The sequence below is a fragment of the Gopherus evgoodei genome, chromosome 3 (assembly GCF_007399415.2).
Source record: "Gopherus evgoodei ecotype Sinaloan lineage chromosome 3, rGopEvg1_v1.p, whole genome shotgun sequence".
NCBI classification, from domain to species: Eukaryota; Metazoa; Chordata; order Testudines; family Testudinidae; genus Gopherus; species Gopherus evgoodei.
The window spans coordinates 35,956,852-35,972,212 of NC_044324.1; positions in this window are offsets into that span (position 1 = coordinate 35,956,852).

A 15,361-nucleotide genomic window follows, 5' to 3' on the forward strand; every position below is an offset into this window, starting at 1 on the left:
GATGTAACTGAAATTCACAATCTAGGCACACCAGGGGACCAGCCTCATTGTTTAATATGCCCCCCCCCCATGTTACACAGAGGTTGGGAATTTGGTCCTTAATTTTGAATGTCCATGTTGTCATGGGTCTAAACTGCAATCTTATTTTTTTTAATGTAGTTTTTGTCTGTGATGTGTGTTGTTAACAAATGAGGAAGCTTTTTTTCTACACCACTGAGCAAAGTGTTACAAAGTTTATATGATTTATCATGAAAAATATTGCATTAATTGCTATAGTTCATAATTCTCTGAATACATATTTAGCCTGTAATGAGTAGAGATTTGGGGCTTAATTCTGAGGCGTGTAACACTGTATGGCTGCATTTCTTTTCAGTACAACAAACCCATCTGTTTATCAGACTCCCTTTAAAATGTTTGATTTGCCTATTGTTACCAAGTACAGGGCCTAATTCTGACATCCTCAGCCAGGTTATATAGCACATTACATCACGAGTGGTTCACTCATGAGGTAAGGTACTATTCAACAAAAGCACAAGCATTAAAAATTTGCCCTTAGTAACTCAGCATTTTCCATGTGGCTTTATTTAAATATTATAACAATTCCTTGGCTATCTCAAACTTCTGGGTTTTCACTATAAACTTTGGATGAAACTTCAGCTCCTTTGAAGTCTATGGCAAAATTCCTGTTTATTTGAATGGGATTAGAATTTCACTCTATGTCTCTAACATCTTGTGAATTCTTGACATCAGACTTATTCTAGTTTGTTCTTCTGCTAAAGAGGAAATGAAGAAGTGAAGTCAAAGATGATGAACAATATTTTCCTATTTTTCCACTTTAGCTATCATTTTGTACTCATTCATCTTTCCCATGATGCCATCAGTTTACATATCACTTCCCATCCAAGTCAATGGGGGATTCCATGTTCTAACTGACAGCATGTTATGAGTCAGGGTGATTAGATATGCCCCAAAAGAAAAGACCAAAGGTAATAGTCTTCTCATATATATGTGTATGACTTCCAGTGAAATTACAGTCAGCTGTGCCAAAGCATCCAAAGGCAAAATTTGGCCCTAACTTTCATGTATGGTCAACATGATATCCCACATTCATGATGAAATTTGATCCTGTATAGTTAGCATACTTCTATACACATATATGAATAATGAAAATATAAAGTTACACTAGTCAGACTTTATTAAAGTAAGACTTGTAAAGCCTTATGGCTTCAGGGCATACGCCAACCTCAGATTGACACTGGTTTGGAAGAAAGTTCCCCAATGGGCAGGTAATTGTCCACTATGGGATATCCTCCACTTTCTTGCATGTTATGGGCCACTAACACAAGATACTGGATGGTTTGATTGCTAAAAATGACTTGGGCTGCTATAAATCACAGGATAACAACTTCTACAGCAGCAACTACAAAAATAACATCATGTTGCTTCAAAGCACTGTTAGCGCTTTAGAAATATTTCCTGAACAAGCTGGATATACGAGCTTCACACTGTTCATTTTCATTCATCACCTCTGCAAAGGTGAGTTACACTTTTGCAAAAATTCTGTAGGATCCAGTTTTTTACAACAGCCTTCATGTCTCAGCCTCTTTTTAAGCTATGCATATTGCAACACAGAACAAGAAAGATTATGAGGCACCGAGAAAGAGCAATTTGTATGAGAAAAATTGCATAAAATTGATAATACTGTAAAATGATCAGAGGGTGAATCTTTTTTTCTTTTTGGAAATATGTCTGGCAGGATCTATTTTTCTGTGCACAATATTCCATCATATTTTTTGTCAGACAGTTATATGAAGATGAACATAACAATCCAGTGCATTTCAGCACAATGTAATCTCCAGTAGGTTTGGCTTTGGTCATATTTCATCCATTCTCATAAATAAGGAGTTATAATTACGCTCTAAAAATATTCCACATCACTGAAAATTTTAATTATTTTTCAATTATTGGATTACTTAACCCATTCATTTAAAACTTAATCACTTTAAATGACATTTGCCAGTGTGACAGCCAAAGAAATGCCAAATAAATGCTTAGAAATTTCCTGGGTGTGTCTGTATAATACATATTATGCCTGCCTGAGTTTTGCTTGGCACAAGACCTAATTGTTGGGGGTAGGTGGGCATAATCCATTTTATGTCTCCAGTCCTAGTCTGTGCTGAGTCCTGAGTCAGCCCTCAGCACAACTGCAAGCAGCCTGATGGCTGCGCTAGTATGTACCCTAAGGAGCCACTGCTGCAGCTGTGGATTGCCAGAGTGCAGGACAATTTCCTCCTATCTAAGCCCCTAATGCTAGGGATCTGCAAAGTGGGAATCTTTGGCTTGACTGTTAAAACAACCTTAAATCTGCTTCATCTCATTAGCAACAAAAGAATCTGCACATATGTTTGCACCTTTTCAACCAACGCTAAGGCCAAGCGCCACAAAGATATTTAGTCTCTTAACTTCCATTGATAATTGAGCTACCACAACCTGCAAATCAGAGTTAACCTCTTCCACTGTCTGCCAGAGATTTCAGCCAGTTAAGATACAAGGATAATTTTCCCCCACCCTGCCCTATGGAGGAAGGAATACATGCATAGCAGCCAAGTCGATTTTCTACTTTAGAAATCCCAGCAAGAGATATAAAGGTAATAGGCACTATACAAATAGCACAGATACATCCCCAGTATAACTTAAATGACATTGACTTCAGTAGAAATAAATATGGCCAAAAGCACCTAACATATTTTGGATGATAGCCCAATCCATAAATAATTATTAATAATCATATAATAACCTTGCAAAATGGCAAAAGCACAATATAGAAATAGATTTGTTTCTATAAATTATATTTGAGTTGGATGAAACCTTACATTGGAAAGAGTTAAAAACCATACAGAGCATCTTAGCTTGGTAATATTAGTTGGTGCCAGAGAGAAGAATTTAGGGAATCAATATCACATTGTCTCACCTGGTTGGTGTAGCATCTACCTCTTGTGAAATGTAAGGAATTATAGTGGGTATCCTGTAGAACTCCTTTAGCTGAGAAATGGTTCCCTTTTTCATAAGTAGGCCAAGGAAATGTATCAGTACCATCTTAGAGTGGTTATAGTTGACATCAAGTACAGTTAGGAATAACCATGACTGATAACATCAACACACATCATTTAGGGCCACATACGTTGCATGACATTTAACTTGGGGGATACTCTGGTTAGTGTGTGGAAGGAGTGGTGAACAAACTGGATGCTCCATCAAAGTATTTGCAGATAACAGCAGCCCCACTGGAAGTGATATGCAGCCACCTCTGTAGCATCAAGGAAGCATTTGCTGACTACAACTGCAAATACAAGGGAACAACGAGGATTGCCTGCACTCACCATCCAATATCTCAGTTCAAAATTATACATACCTGTCATGAAAATAAAGGCTGCTGTGTCTGTTGCTAGTCATTTACCTCATATAACAAGGAAATAACCAGAGATGGCCCCTGGATCAAAACACCTGGATCAAACCTGGATCAAAACACCAATGTATTTTGAAAAAGTTTGGATCCAGTTCCAAAGTTTGGGGCTCAGACCCACCTTTAGGAATAACCTATTTTTGAATGGCAAAGGGTGAAATCCTGGCTCTGCTTATGTGAACAATGAAATTTATTGAAATTAAAGAGGCCAGGTTTTCACTCCAAGTCTTCCTGGTGAAGTCATGATAATAGTCATGATAATGACATAAAGAATAACACACCCATCTGATAAATATGAATTGTTCTTCTTTAAAGGGACAGGTCACCACCATCAGCCAGCACCAATTTTATAAAATAATGATGGAAAGGGAACATTAAAATAAACCACTAAAACTTCTGAATCTTTTCTTTTAAAAAAGGACTAGACTTTGGCTTTTAAAGTGTCCAAAGGATTTAAAACCCACATTACTGCCTGATTATCACTAGCAGCAGCACCACCTTCAATTGCAAGCTGTATCTCAGACAGCTTTGAAGAAGCTCTTCTTGTTAATATATTTCAGGAACACACTGCTAATTCTGTGAGGAAAAAACAAACAAACCACACTACTTCCAACAAAGAAGTAAAAGCAACAGAGGACAGTGTAAAGTTTAGAGATAGACATTCATATAAGATAATAATGAAACAACCATACAAATAGCTAAATTACAAAATGCAGTGTTTTAACAGGATTGATTCTATGAGAGGATTCCTTATACAAAGCTTGTCCACTCAGACTCCAATTTTACAACACACTGTGTACGGTCTGATACAGCACAAAATGGCTGTAGCCTTCCTTGCCCAAGCCCCTGAAAGGCAGAAATCCTCCTGGCTTTGCAGCACACCAACCTATTCAGAGAAAAGATCTGTCTTCGATAAGACAACTAGGGTTGCCACCTGGCCAGTATTTGACCAGCCTGGATTTCCAATTGCCAGAAAAAATTGTTTAATCTGCCTTTATTTACGCAGTCTAAAGATTTACATTATTATCACAATACACTGGTATATGTAACATTAAAAGTTTCTGTGTCCAGATACGGATGCTGCAGTGTTCCCACTTCTGCAGTTTAAATAAGAAAATGACATTATCAATCTTACCTGTAGGTGTTATCTCCCTAGATACTATAAGTGGCTGTTGAAGGGGGTGGGTTGCAGAGTTGCTTTGTGGTTGGGGACTGGAGTGGCAGTGGGCTTGCCTTGTGATGGAAGTGGCAGCCATTTTATTTTATTTTATTTTATTTTGCATTTCAAAGATGGTACGGGTAGACACAACCCATTCCATTTCACTCCTGTTTGGACTGTTAATCAAAAATCACCACCCCTTCCAGCAGCTAGTTTAGGTCAGAACCACGCTGAGGATCGGATTCGGCCACCTTGAGTACCACCTTGCTCATTCCACTGATGAAGCCTCTTGGAGGCTGAGTATTGGTGGCTGATTCTGGACCTGAGGTTGCACTTGATTTGTCTGCTGGTGAAAGGCAAATGTGTTGTCCACATGCTCTGCAATATAAAAGAAGTTCACTAAGCCTGAGTGTCAGTAGCTAACTGCTCATAGGTAGTTCTCACCTATTTTTTCTCACTTATATACTGGAGTAAAATCCTGCCTATATTGAAGTCAATGGGAGTTTAGCCATTCACTTAAATTGGGCCAGGATTGTATGCTGTGTCTTTAGAAGTTGAGATATGAACACAATAAACTAGAGTATCTGAAGTAGCTGTTAGCCACCTCTGCATTATACTCATGTGTACCATTTTAGATATTTATTTCAGTAACATACTGATTTCATCTCTCTCTCTTCTTGGGGGCAGATCCTCAGCCTTCAATGGAGCTATAACTATTTACATCAGATGAGACACTCCCCCCACATAACTTTACCATTTTTACCACAGTGCTTTACAAATATTGATGGGTTCAGGATTCTACAGCAGTAAAACGTTGTCTGAAGTTTGGAAATATTCCTCAGATTAGATTAGAGACTCTGTGTCCTGATATTACCCAGTGCCAAAGGTCAAGCTTCCTCTTGGAAAAGTTCCTCTTTCAAGTCTCCACATCTCCCTCCCTTAACAGCTTGACATTCCTTCTTGTCACGTCTAGTCTGAAGAAGTCCCTCCATGTACATGCAGAAACCGAGAGCAGAATTAGGCAGATCAGAATGTATGAGTTTTCCTTTATAAATGATGCTCAGGAAAATGTACCAAACTAGGTCTTAAAATGTGCTACTCTTCTCAAGATCACACTGTACTCCATTGTTTTCATGGAGATCACACTGTACCTCATGGCTTTCATGGCCCTGGAATAATAGCTGCTGTGAAAGAGAAATTATACTTTCAAAAGCATTCTTTCTGCCAGCAAAGATTTTCTTGAGAGTGAAATTGACCATAATCTCCCTGTCAAGACTAATTCGTAGTTATTTTTTCACCAGCCTCTTAAACAGGATTTAATTAAATGAGTTTACTGGGATGTACTTGTGACCTGTTAAGAAACAAGATGAATCCAGGCTCCCTTATGTTCAGACACAGTCCCATGCTATGGTACCAGATGTTCAAAATATGCCCTCCTGGCTGGTTCAGGTTCTCTTAATACTTGTCTCCAGGGCTGGCTCCAAGCACCAGCTTATAAAGCAGGTGCTTGGGGCGACAACTCGAGAGTGGGGCGGCACTTTCAGGGATTTGGCAGCAATTCGGCGGAGGGTCCCTCACTCCCGCTTAGAGCGAAGGACCTCCCGCTGAATTGCCGCAGATCGCAATCGTGGCTTTTTTTCTTTTTTTGGCTGCTTGGGGTGGCAAAACACCTGGAGCCGGTCCTGCTTGTCTCTTTGTTATTTTTGTTGTTGTGTAAACTGAGGTTTCCTGTTGTGGGTTTGGGCATAAAGGGTTGCTCTGCACCTAGAATTTAGCATGTGGTTGGAGAGCATCCTGGTTTGCCTCCTCTTGCAATTTGTCATCAATAAATTCAAAAGAGGCCAGAAGAGGCCAATGAATGGAATGATTGCCTGGCTGATTGTTGCACTGCCGCTCACGTACACTGAAGCGTGAATAATTTAAACTGTGCTGGCCTGTCAGTATTGGATTTGTATTTGCTGTGTGAAGAGCACACTGAGAGGTTTCAGATAAATCACAGCAAAATTAAATAAATAAAGGAGTGTTATGGATGAAGAAATAGAAGGATACAGTTGTAGATATTCATTTACATATACAGTATCAGGAGATGAGGGAAGGAAAGAGGTGTAATTTTTCTTATCAAGGATATCATTTGGTCACATAGTAACTCCAAAACAAGTGACATTGGCCAGTGTTGTTCAGAATCTCCTAGAAATATACGTTTTCTGAATGCAGTGGGAGAGAAGCCACTTTGAAGGATGCTTTTCAAAAAGTAGTTTCTTTTCTTCTTTTAATTCATTATTTTATTTAAAAGCACATTAATGGGGTGCAGAATAACAGAAAAACAGCTCAATATTGTGAGAGTAACATGCTCAAGGTTAAACCTTAATGACCCAGGAGTTATTGTGTTTAAAAACAGAAGGAGGGAGGGGAAAGTACCGCATTGTATGACTATTCTTAACTTCTTTGATTCGTAAAATGCCTGGAAATCTTCCCTTTGGAATACAATAACAGTACAGAGTGTTACTGGTCTTTTCAGAATAATTTAGAATTCTTTATTATCTGTAATATGCTAGCACCAAACGCCCCAACTGAGACAGACCCTTTTGCGCTGCACGTGATGCTAACACATCGGGCCAGATTAGGAACCCTTTACTCATTATGATGAATTATTCATACAAGTAGTCCCAGTGATGGAAATTAACTCCACATTTTATTGTAGAACTAAGCAAACAAAAAGTTTCTAAAATTGTTTTCAGTATTTCTTTAAATATAGCATGAAGCATAACTGCATAAAAACAAAAGTTTAAAAGTAGCCCAATACATTGATATTATTAAACTTTAACATTGATACTATGGCTGTCAAGCAATTAAAAAATTAATCACTATTAAACTTGCTGATAAACAATAATAGAATACCATTTATTTAAATATTGTTGGATGTTTTCTAGGTTTTCACATATATAGATTCCAATTACAACACAGAATATAAATGTACAATGCTCACTTTATATTTTTTATTACAAATATTTCACTATAAAAACAAAAGAAATAGTATTTTTCAATTCACCTAATAAAAGTACTGTAGTGCAATCTCTTTATCATGAAAATTGAACTTACAAATGTAGAATTATGTACAAAAAATAACTGCATTAAAAATAAACAATGTTAAACTGTAGAGCCTACAAGTCCATTCAGTCCTACTTCAGCCAATCGCTTAGAAAAATAAGTTTGGTTACAATTTTCAGGAAATAATGCTGCTCATTTCTTGTTTACAATGTCACCTGAAAGTGAGAACAGGTGTTTGCATGGCACTATCATAGCCAGTGTCATAGGATATTTATGTGCCAGATGCGTTAAAGATTCATATGTCCCTTCATCTTCAACCATCATGCAAGAGGACATGCATCCATGCTGATGACAGGTTCTGCTCAATAATGATCCAAAGCAGAGAGGACTGATGCATGTTTATTTTCATCATCTGAGTCAGATGCCACCAGCAGAAGGTTGATTTTCTTTCTTGTTGGTTCAGGTTCTGTAGTTTCCACATCGGAGTGTTGCTCTTTTAAAACTTCGGAAAGCATGCGCCACGCCTCATCCCTCTTAGATTTTGAAAATGTAGGAAAACATCAAACTTCAAGTGGCATTCTATTGTTTAACAGTGCAATTAATCATGATTATTTTTTTAATCGGCGATCAATTATTTTGTGTTAATCGTGTGAGTAAACTGCAATTAATCGACAGCCCTAATTGAGACCATCGGCCATTATTCTGTATCTACTTACCCATATATTGTTATTTCCTCTTTTCTGTTTTTGGCAAAAGCCCAGCATGTCTCTATAGCCTTTAAGGACTCTGACTCTCTGTCTTCATTTGCAAAGCTTTTGTATCTCTCTTCCTAATATCACACTTCCATTTGAAATAGAGGCAGCATCCCTGTCCTTGCCTTGATCCATTGCAGGCTATCATTTATCCCTGTTCCTCCTAATCTCAGTGCATCTGATTAGCTTCAACAAAGGGCAAACCAGATTTGTGTATTTTGGCTGAGGACCATGATATCGTTACAAAAATAATATTGTAAGAGATACAAAATGTCAGCTCCCACTAGCAATCATTGATGATTAAATGTTTGCTTTTCCCCAGTGGTTGCTACATTTCTGTGTTAGTGCACAGCTGATTTTTTTTTCAAGTAAGAAAAAAGATTTAAGGCCTTTTCTATTTCTTTCTGCCCAATATTAAGCATTACTTACTTATAATAGAAAATATGTTGCTTAAATGAGCAGTTTTCATGGGCTGGTTCAATAGTTTTAGAGGCTCAAGTGTGTGCCAAATAGTGCTTGGAAGGAGCACCACAGGAGAACAATTAAATTTAAAGTAGTTTACATTTTTCCAATATAGGAGACACAAATTAATGGCCTAGACAGCGTCTTATTACAGAGATACAGCAAGGGCCCTCAGGGATAAGAACTCTGTGAAAATCTCTTCAAAGAGATTCCCTCCCTCCCATCACTCCACGTGTGTGTGTGAGGGAGGGCCATTTTCCCCACGAAAGATGTGGTTCTGCCCAGTACATCCTTCCTGTCACGTCATGTTTTGTGTTGCACAGATTCTGTAGATGGTGATTCTACTGCACACATCAGCACAGATTCTGAGTCGTGCTGAGGTACAGCAGCACCCTCTGCTTGCTCTGGCCTGCAGTTTGGCTCTAGTTTGCTCACTCTCTTTCACTTGTAACAGTAGCCAGTGGCAATGACCCCACGCCATATGACACATTCACCTTTTGTAACCTATGTCAGGTGCCTGGGTTAGAAAATACAAGGGGCTTTACCAGTGTTTGTCAGAATTTGTGGAAAACTCTCTTTGGGGTTCTAGAAAATGGGGATGGTTCTGTGGAATTTGCTGACCATTTCCTACCATGCAACACAGAGGTCTTCTTCATGTGGATCTTCTGAGCATGCTCTAGTTGAATATTTTGAACTACAAATATTATTTTCTGCCTGTGAATCTTTAAGTTCCTTAAAACCATGTACTAAACGTCATAAGCCTTCTTTATACTAATTTTCAAGATATATCAACTGAAGCAAAGAGAGTTTCTATGAAAAAGTGCACACCTCCCTATTCATACACACAGGCCTGACTTATACATACATGAGTTTTATATGTGCAACAGTGACTTTCCTAAAATAACACAGGACACAAGTCAGCAGCTGACTATGAATGCACTGTAACTGTCCTCACTTCCATGGACCTTTTGTAATAGTTTCTGTGCATATAACAAAGCCTCAGATGTGCTACTATATGGAAGTTCTCCAGATTTCCATGCTGCAGATTTTTATAGGAATTGGGCACATCATAGGAGGGTAAAATAAAAGTGGGGGAGTTTGGGAGTCCCTATTTAAATCAGCAAAAGAGAAACTAAACACCCATGCAGAAAGCTTTTCGATAGCTGCACTTGCTGTGGCAGGTGATACTTTGATCTTGCCCTTTGATTGGGGATTTGTGTGTTCAACTTCAATCCATGTTAATGGGCAATTTCAATTTGTCTGTAACAAGGAAATAAGGCTTGCTTCTGTGATGGTAGGCTGAAAAAAAGTCAGATAACTACAACATACGTAACTTAGCACATGCTCAAAAATAATTATTTAAAATATTAAAATAATTATTTTTTGGCGGGGGGTGAGCAAGGTAGAGCAGCAGAGGAAAGAGTTTGTTTCTGAGGCTAAACTCTTCCAAACACTTCAACTATAGTGGGTTAGGTACAGAAATGGGAATGAGGAGACCTGAATTCTATTGCCACCTCTGTTGCAGATGCCCCAACAAATCTCTGAGTGCCACATTTTCCACACCTATATCATCTGGCTAATAGTTCCTTATCCTTTATATATATTTTTTAAATCATCAGTTGTGATTGCCATCAGGGCAATCTGCTGCCGGGCCGCCAGACAATCTATTTACATTTGCATGGCCGGCAGCAGCTCCAACAACTGTGGACTGATGTGTAGTGAAACCATCCCATGCTCCCACAACACCCTCACATCCCCTCCGGTGCCAGTACCCCTCCACTCAGTGCTCACTGGCTTCTTCCTCTAGTCCCCCAGCCCTCCCAGAGCCCACAATGAAACAAATTATGGCCTCAGACTACAAAGGTGTGGTACGGTTATCTTCTTCCACCCTGTGCATGGCAGGCATAATTTGTAATCACGTCACACAATATGCAGCTAAATCTAGAGTGAAACACAGCATTTGTTTAATAGCCCATAACAACATTATAGAACATTTAAGAGCTGGAGGTAAAAGAACTGTATCCAGTCAAAGCTATAAGGCTAGTTACAACCTGGCCAGGACACAGGGGTTAAGATCCCTACTCTAGCAAAAATGAGATGGGATATTTAGTAATCTTGGTTTTACATCTCATGGTAGATTATAAATTCTGTCCTCCACAACAGTAAGGGAAGAATCTTTTTCAGGACACAGTGTGGTGACTTTTTAATGGAAAAATAAAGCTACTCACATTCTCTGTGTTCAACTGTTCTATTAGACATGCAAGACAATATTGATTGGGGATTTGTGTGTGCAACTTCAATCCATGTTAATGGGCAATACTGTACATGCCTAAATCCCCATCCATCATGTTTAAGACGCACACTGCTTTTTTCCCTTGGCACTTGAAATAAAACCCCAATATCTTCCTTTTCTGAACTTTTTGACTCGAGGGATTCTAAGCCTGCTGAGTATTTGAATCCATTTTAAGACTAAGCAGATGTGGAGGCAGGTGAAGAAAGTGACAGTTTTCATCCTGCCTTGTCTGCCCTTTCGAATGTCAATAACTGCAAAATATTAGCAAAGAAGGGATAAAAGCTTTTTGTATGTGTGGAGGTTTTCTAATAACCATGTGAACACCTAGCTAAAGAGTGAACTAAGATAAAAGGGTACAGCAGTATCTGAATAATCTCATTTGAAAATTTCTTTGTTAATAAACAGATTTCTTCAGTTCCATTGCTGTTATGTTTTCCCTGTCACAATATCCTTTTATTTCTTAAATAACCGAACTGTCTCCCACCCCACAAGTACATTCTTAAACTGTATGCTTATAATGATCCTTGTCAAATGTAATCTTGTATTTCCATATTTAAACTCATTCCATATGGAAAATCTTATTGCTTTGTTCTTAATATGCTAATTTTGCAATCATCATTCAACTTGCAAAGTATTTGTTTTTTGATATGCATGAGTATGGCTTAGGGGCAACAGAGTTCCTTTGCTTGTAACCAAAAAAATAAGATTAGCTTGTCATTCCTTACAAAACTTGAATCAACCCAGGGCTCTTCAAACTAACGAAGGGCAACAGTGGCAACTTGTTAGGGTCCCATGAATCATGTCTGTGGCATAAACTTCAGAGGTACTATGCATCACAGGTTAGAGCAACAGCACCCATGTTCCCCCTCTGCAATCCAGCAAAGGCACTGACTCTAGGCTTCTGGCCCCTCAGCTGTCACTCATGTTTCTCTCCCTCCTAACCTGGGTTTTACCAGGCTCCATGGTTAGCAGTCTACACTATGAGTTCCTCAGCAAGTCATACTGCCTAAGCAGGCCAAATCTATCTCCCACATTTGGCCTAAAGGCTGGACTTTGACCATCCCTGATTTAGCACTACATATCATTTTTACCATTCTGAGTTTCTTTGCAGAAAAGCACCAACATGTTATAAAAATGCAGAGGCTGAGCATTAGCCCCTGATTCAGTTTTAAATTATTGCTCTTTGCAGATCCAAAATCCAAAACAATCAATGAAAAGAAGACTGACAAATGGGGCTTTCTAGAAACTGCCTTTTTTATACTCCTTGAAGCTCTTTACAGAGATGTTAAATTTCAAGGGATTTTTTTCCCCCTAGACACGCCAATGCAAATGCCAATTTTTTCCTAGAAATGGCCAAGTGGGGTATTGACCATGGGAGAGTAAGACCATTGACTGGCCTGTAAAAACCAGAGGATGTTGTCACAAACAGAAGATAAATTATGATACCTGCTATCTTAAATGTGATTACAATTACACTGGTCTACAATTTTTGAGAAATCGTCTGCTTCAGAGATAAAATGTGATATTTATTATATATTTTGATGTGCTGAATTCAAATATGACAATTAAAACAACTGATTGGCTACTATTTCTAAGATATTTAAGTTTTTACATTTTATGTCTATGTATATTGTGTAGATAGTAGAGTTTTAATCATATATTGTAAACCTAGGTATTTTCATGTGTTTATGGTTGCTTTCCATTATAATATTTCACCTGTTCTGTTTATGTAACACTTTAAAAATCAGCAAAAGGGTTATATAAATAACATTTATTATGAAACAAAAGGCAAAAAACTATTATGTACATAGTTTAGTCCTATTCAGTGTCTATTCGGCGCTTCTTGGCTTGTCTCTTGTATTCATTAAATGGAGCATCTCTTGTCACTGTCCAGCAATAGTCTGCAGGCATTGATGGGCTCCATTTGCCCTGATAGCCTGCCAGGAGATTCCACTGCTGTAGTCTGGAGCCCAACAGCTCTGCCTTACTCTTGGGTAGTTCCAAATCCCTGAGAAGGTCATTCAGTTCACCTTGTGTTATGAGGTGTGGTTCAGAGAAGGAGGATGGGAGAAAATGTGGGTCCTGTGACATTGATGGTTCAGGACCAGAAGTTTCATCCTCTTCTCTTCCTCCTTTGACTCAAGTGAGAATGATTCTGGTGCATCAGGAACCGGCAGTCCTTCTCCGTGAGGTACTGGGTGTATAGCTGATGGAATGTTTGGATAATGCACAGTCTACTTTTTCTTCTTTGACACACCTTTCCCAACTGGAGGCACCATGCAGAAGTAACAATTGCTGGTATGATCTCTTGGCTCTCTCCAAATCATTGGCACTGCAAAAGGCATAGATTTCCTTTTCCTGTTCAACCACTGGCGAAGATTTGTTGCACAAGTGGTGCAGCATATGTGTGGGGCCCACCACTTGTCCTGATCTCCGATTTTGCAGCCAAAATAAAGGGGATAGGCTTTCTTAACCATAGTGGTTATATTGCGCTTTTGTGATGCAAAAGTCACTTCACCACAAACATAGCAGAAGTTATCTGCACTGTTCACACAAGTACGAGGCATTTCTGCTCACTTTGGCTAAACAGAAATGTGTCCCTTTGCAAAATCAAACACTGAGAAATCAGAGAGCACGACACTGTATGATTTCTAGAGCTGATATAGGGCAATTTGTTCAGCAGAGTGATCTAAGCTTCGTTATGATTGCATCATCCATGGCTTCTAGGAATAACATGATGCAATTCATATAATGTATGACGCAATACCAGCTTCAGATTGCATCATTCATTGTTTTGCCTCAAAAGCAAGTACTGCCCAAACCCAGTCATAGATTTATTCATAGATCCAGTCAAAGATGTATTTTAGTCATTTCTGGTTTAAATTGAGATCCCTTCCCTTTATAACTCACTTATCCTCTGCCATTCCCAAGTCAAGGGTCGTATATACTGACCCAATAGCATATCTTGAAAACTAGAGCCAATCAACAATTTTAAGCATCATTTTCGTTCTCAGTGACCCAGAATTAGTAAAGTTGGACTACATTTATTTCAAAAGCATTCTGGCTGTAGAGCAGTGTTATTATTGTGGGCTACAGCCCACTTCTTTGGATGTACAGAGTGGAACATATATTCTGGATATATATATATATACACACTGTGACAGACCCAGGCCAGTGGGGTACAGAAGTCTAATAGAGGGCAAATATACTGGTCACTGGCTGAGTAGTTTTCTGTTCCCTGAGTGACCAGAGCAGGGGCTGCACTAGAGTAATCAGGAACCTGCTAGAACCAATTCAGGCAGACAAGCTGATTAGAACACTTGCAGCCAATCAAGGCAGACTAATCAGGGCACCTGGGTTTAAAAAGGAGCTCACTCCAGTCAGGGAGGGGGGAGCCAGAGGAGAGGAAGTGTGTGTGAGGAGCTGGGAGCAAGAGGCAAAAGGAGCTAAGAGTGAGAGAGTGTGCTGCTGGAGGACTAAGGAGTACAAGCGTAATCAGACACCAGGAGGAAGATCCTGTGGTGAGGATAAAGAAGATGTTTGGAGGACGCCATAGGGAAGTACCTCAGGGAGGTGTAGCTGTCATGCAGCTGCTACAGGAGGCACTATAAACAGCTGCAATCCACAGGGCCCTGGGCTGGAACCCAGAGTAGAGGGTGGGCCTGGGTTCCCCCCAAACCTCCCAACTCCTGATCAGACACAGGAGGAGTTGACCCAGACTGTGGGGAAGATCACTGAGGTGAGCAAATCTGCCAGTAAGCGCAGGACCCACCAAGGTAGAGGAGGAACTTTGTCACAACACATACAGGGAGCATGAGAAGGTGGGAGTTGTCTTACCAACTCTGAGAGGCCAATGTGATATACGCCATCATGTGCCAGCAATGCCCCTCTGCCATCCACATTGTCTAAACCGGACAGTCTCTATGCAAAAGAATTAATGGACATAAGTCTGACATCAGGAATCATAACACTCAAAAACCAGTAGATCACTTTAACCTGTCTGGACATTCAATGACAGACCTGCGGGTGGCAATTTTGCAACAGAAAAGCTTCAGAAACAAACTCCAACAAGAAACTGCTGAGCTGGAATATGCAAACTAGATACAATCAACTTAGGCTTGAATAGGGACTGGGAATGGCTGAGCCATTACAAACAACTGAGGCTTGAATAGGGACTGGGAATC